Here is a 6,000-nt window from a genome sequence, read left to right on the forward strand (position 1 = left end):
AGTGCTTTATATTAACTGTTGATCCTCTGAACCACCTTATGAAATAGATATTAACATTATTCTCATAAACTGAGAAACAACTTGCCCAAGGTCAAATAATTAGAAAGTGGCACAGATTAGCAGGCAGGCTGGCCCCAGACCCGTGTTCTTAACCACTCTTTTATGCTATCCTGTATACATATGTATCTTGCTGCTAATTGGGGGCTCAAACTTTGAATAAATAGCAAGGTAACTAAATCATCCTAAGTCGTTTTCCCATTATTAGTCGTTTGAGCATTATTACTCAACCACTACTCTTATTTTTTTCTTTTCTCTAACTCAGAACGCTAGGATAATCCTACTTCTCTTACTTTGCTCAACTGCAAATTTTTGTGAACCCTACAAATTTTCATTTTCCACAGCCAATTCAACAAATATTTTAGTAACATCTTATGTACACTACGTTGTTTTTTAATGATAGGAGGGAAAACTGCCAACACACACAGTGAATCTCTGATCTCTTCTGAAAAATTAAAACCTATCATACAAACTAGGACATTTTTTCAAAATGAAACAGGGTAAGGCATCTGTTCCAGAAAATAAGTATACACTATGACTGTCCAGGACAAAACAGAAGGTATAGTCTCCCTGTTTTGTAGGGTATATAGTGGTATGAAATATGGGCCAACAATGTGTTACACAGACCCTGATTACTCATGACTTTTGTGTCCTAACATAGTCTATGCTTTTCTCTTCCCTTAATAATATATAAACCAAACAAGACTTAACTCCTCAGCCTTGGAGTATGGCTTTATGCCAACAGTTCCTGTTCTACCCTTAGAAATATTCATTTAAAGTAATCCTTTGACTTTGGTGTAGAGTCAGCCATTTATAAAGAGATATTTTCTGAACCAAAGACTGGTTCAAATAGTCTAACAAGGCAACAGACAAGGGAGGAAATATGATTGTGTGATATTCAAGTTTTTTTCTTATATTTACTTACACTTATATATTAAAAAATATTTTTTTCTAAAAGAGCAAATATAAAGTGCCTATTTGAGTCTGTAAATGAGTCTGTATTTTAACATAACTGTGATCTTCATTTTGTTTTATAAGTTTTATTTGCACAATTAAACTCGTACTCTTATTAAACTTTAAAAAAAAATTTAAATAAGGTAATTATCTTGTTTGGCCTACTCAGAATCAGAACAAATTAGTAACAAGGCTGGAATTAAAACTCAAAAAGTTATCCATCTCTTAAATCAGTGTTATCTTACAGTATTTGCCATTATATTATATATTACAGTTATTGCCATTACCAGTGCCACTACCATGTAGTTTTGATAAAATTTCCAGAAACATTTAATATGTAAAGTCCAAATTTCGGTCATTTTGGAAGGCAACTACTTATTTACTAACAATTTATATCACAATACAGTTCTGATTATCAAATGATAGTGTCTGTCAACCCTTACCTACCTACACTGTATTACAAGGCTTAATACATAAATACCACAAACCCCATGAACACAACCTGTCAGAATAAATTATTAATCTCAAATTACAGATAGGAACTTGAAGCTCAAAAAAGTTGTCACTTGTCCCAGGTCATACAGCTAACATTTGAACCCAGGATTCCAAAACCCTTACAGAAAATCGTAGTGCATTAATACAGAAGTCTCCAACGTTTTCAAGAAGACTGGAAACCTTTCTCGAGAATTAAACTTTAAACAAAATAAAGCTTAAGCAAAACACAGAATATAGAAATGACAAATTAAAATGCTGTCAACACTATCAGAGCTAGAGTCATTTTTCGTTTTCACTTAAGGATATTATAAGAGGAGGTTAGAATCTTTTTTATGACTTCACATGGACATCTGGATTAGTGTTTCTCAACTTACTCTACTTTCCACTCCTCTGCAATACAGACTCAGATCCCATTTCTAACCACAGGGTCAAAATCTTTTTTTAAGCTCCTAGGTAAAGGACCAAAATCACAGATTTGAAATGTTCACGTCTAGCATTATGGATCACTTCCATTAACTGGGAAGTAATATAAAGCTGGTGGATAGCCTGAACAAATCTAAACTGATACGAAATAGTTGAATACCAATATTTCTAGTTACTGGGTTTTCAAATACTGTACTTTGCAGCACCGAGATATACTTTTACATCTTTATGTTCACTTCTGAGCATTTTATTCTACTTTTCACACTTCAAAAATAATTTCTACTTCATTTTCAGCCCATTCTCCCTCAAAATACTTTATTTGAAAATGCTTTCATTCATTTTTAAATTTATTGGAATCAAGTTCCAATAAATATTCCAAAATCAAATTGTTCAAAAACTACGCAGCTACTCACTTATTTACAAATCTATTTGGCAATCATTCTCAATTCATTTAGGCACTTTCTTCTTTTCTAAGCCTCTTTTTAAAATGTTTTCAGTCAGTGATATCTAATAACTTTTTATAAGTGATTAAGTTAATGGGAAAAAAATTTAGTGCTGTTCTTGGAGCGAAAGGCACACTACCTATGACTACTGTAGTACAAAATTAATGAAAAATTACCTTGGCAAATATCCCACTATTTTCAGACTCTAAGGTGAACCTAAAATGGAAAATGTTATCACCTAAAAAAGCAGAAAACTTTGGAAGTAATATAACTTTTTTTCCTAATTATGTAAGATCTGGGGGAAGGGAGGAATGGAGAGTTATTTAATGGGTACAGTTTCAGTTTTGCAAGATGAAGAGTTTTGGAGATGGATGGTGGTGATGGCTGTACAACCTTGTAAATGTACTTAATACAACTGACCTGTATGCTTTAAAATGATTAAGATGATAAATTTCATGTTATGTGTATTTTATCATAATTAAAAACAATTTTTAAAAGTTATGTGAGTTATTAAAGCATGTTACAGTGCATAAAAGTCATTGCTACCTAAGTGGCTGTAAGTATTCATTTTCAGGGAAAAACTCAGAGACAGAAACCAAATTAAAAAAAAAAACCACTGCCAAACAACTAGAGTAGACATAACTGGCTGAAAATATTTGAAGGGGGGAAATGATCTGAAAAATTAATTAAATGTTAGCAGCCATGAAAAACATTAAAAAATTGCATACTGTCTCCTTGGTGCTCAAAAATTTAAACTTGCTAGCAGCCAAAAGGGAGCTCTTTCAAACTTACAGAATTTGTTTAAACGGAATTTATGTAGGCTCATGTTTGACAATTGTGTGAATTATCCAAACATTTTTACCTCCTCCCAGAGGGGCAGGCATTGTGTCTCCTTCAGAACTGAGGTAAGAAAAAAAAAAATAAACAACTTCAGTCAATATAGCCCTTTGTCTGCAAGACCAAGTTAAAAAAAGTGACATCTAAGTATTATTTAAAATAAGATTTCTTGTCTGCCTGTAGATTTCAACTGCAGTATAGTTAAGTAATATAGAGCTCTAATTCTGACTTAAACATTCACTAGCTTTTAATCTTGGGCAAGTTTCTTAAACTCTCTGTGCCTTAGTTTATCTCTAAACTGGAGATGATAATGCCACCTACATCTCATAAGTATGCTTGAGTAGCTGTAGATACATGAATAAATGCAAAAAACTTCACACACCTGACACACCATAAGCACAATACATGTGTATGCCACTATTATCGTATTATTATCATTACTTTTATCTATCCCACTGATTCTAGTTATAATCTAGTTAAGGTGGGGTCTCTCCACAAAAATTTACTCAAGTAAATTTTTTGTTCAAAGATTTTGAACATAAATGCAGAGGACTCATAGATCTCAGATTAGAGAAGTCCTACCGAAGACCATCCACAAGCAACTTGGTTTATAGCAAAGTGGTTCTTAACCTCTCTTGTGCCATGGAGACCTCTTTAGTAGTCCAATTAACCTGTGGATCTCGTCTCAGAATGATGTTTTGAAGTATATGAAATACACAGGATCACAAAATAAACCAACTACAGTCATCAAAATATTTTTAAATTTCTAATTTAGTAATATATGTGCTTGCACATTAATAAGATTCTTACATATAACAGAGTAATAAGAATAAATAATATTTCAAGGTATCTGCAAAAACTGTAACATGGTATGAAAATATTTCTCTTGTTGCACCACTGAAATTTCAAAACAAAATTAATTTCAAGAATTTTCACTTTTTTTCAATTCTAAATTTCAATTAGAACCTAGTGAAAATAAACATTTTTTTCCCTCAATCAAGTTCACCAACTTCCTCAATTCTATCTAGCGACCAAAATTAAGAACCCTTGGCTTAGGGGAAAGTGCAGAAATAAGTTTTAGAGCCAGAGCCTTATGTTCTTGAAGCCAGACTTCAGACTTTAGTCTCTAAATTATTCACACTTGAATGACCTTAGACATCAAACTTCTGAACTTGGGTTCACTCCTTTAGCATAATTCCTGTAGCATGAGATTATACGGATTATATTAGTTAATAAAATGTCTATGACCAGTGTGTTTTTACTGATTTTAATATCATATACACAGCCGCAAGTACTTAGTGGCATTAATTTTTGATAAAACTCATTTTGAGAAAAATTTAAAACCACTTACTGGTTCACAAAGAAAATGATTAATGGAAACATTGAGTTTATGTAACAGTTTAGTGAGAGCAATGATTTGGCATTAGAATGACCTGTATCTAAATCTCAACTCTACTACTTTACTAAGTTACTTAAGCTCACCACATCGGTTTTCTCAAATCTGTAAAACATTGCATTGTTGTTTTAGAAACAAGAGATAGTATACCTTAAACACTCAATAAATGGAGCTATCATTAAAGTTCACATTTTAACAAAGCCAAAGGCATCAATTTAGAACTCAAAAGTTTATTTTGGAATTCATGTCGATATAAATAAAACTTCAGTCTTCCTTTTGCTCAGCAAAAACACATATGCACTAAAAACCTACAGCACTTGCACAGCATAACATTACTAACGCAAAATGACACTGTTTAAAATCATATCTGATTTCTTATTCTGCCCAAAGAAAAAAAACAATAAGGTAAAAATCGGTAAACAGAATGGATTCAGTAACTTTAAATCTTTTCACGGTTTACTTGGAATGTTCCGATGAATGTTTATTATCAATGTTGAACATATTCTGAGATAGCTGTGTCAATTTAAAACCCAAATTAAAGGTTACACTGATTAGATTTAAAAAGTGAGAGCATGTGTTTACGCCAAAATATTACGGAGTAAGATCTCTCTCTTCCTTTGAAAAAAAAAAAAAAAGCCATTGACTGGCCCCAGCTCTGATCCATTATACAACCTGTAAATTCCTTCCCTCATTGAAAAGATTCTTTTTATGGGCATAGTTAACAAGTGCCAAGTTGCGAAGTTGCAGCTTTGCTGGTTTGACGTTTTCACAATGCAAGAACAATATGATCTGGAATCTACTCAAAGCATTAGCCAGCCAGTCAGCTGATGCTCACTCACTGCACACAAGAGAAAGACAGAAAAAAGAGAAATCAAACCTCGTATTTGTGTAAGACAGGTATCCACTGCCTTCAAAATTAAAACAGGCCAACAACAGACGTTCTAGTTAAAGTAATAAATTTCTACTGTTAAGCAACAATACCAAAAATAAAAAGCTTCGCCGGACTAGGTTTCTATCATTCTTGGAATTTTCCTTGTAAAGGGCTTTTATCGGTTCAAAAAACCAATCCTTCACCCCGGAGCCGCTGCTTGAGTAACTTTTACAAAAGGTCAAAGCGGTGCCTTTCAAGGCTTCCAAACCCTACTGGCTTCTCCTTCGTTCACAGTAACTCACTTTCCACCCAGAGAACGTTCCAGAGACCTAGGGACGGGGACCAAACAATATGTGGTGGAGGTTGCTAAAGAGATGCTTTCAACTTTCTTTTCAAAACACTTATTCCGAATTTCACCTTCCTCCCTCTGCGGCCCCACATGTTGCCTGCTTCCCTCCCAGAGGGCCCCGCGAGGCCTCGCTTCACCCCCCAGAACGCGCCCACCTGATTACCCTTTTCTCCGC

General features: G+C 33.9%; 1 protein-coding gene across 10 annotated transcripts in view; it reads right to left on the bottom strand.

Moving 5' to 3' along the window:
* Positions 1-6,000, bottom strand: part of LARP4 (La ribonucleoprotein domain family member 4) — a 151,698-nt gene that overhangs the window by 56,045 nt on the left and 89,653 nt on the right. The window lies entirely within an intron of this gene.

This window comes from Pteropus alecto, unplaced genomic scaffold, assembly GCF_000325575.1.
Source record: "Pteropus alecto unplaced genomic scaffold, ASM32557v1 scaffold196, whole genome shotgun sequence".
Classification (NCBI taxonomy): domain Eukaryota; kingdom Metazoa; phylum Chordata; class Mammalia; order Chiroptera; family Pteropodidae; genus Pteropus; species Pteropus alecto.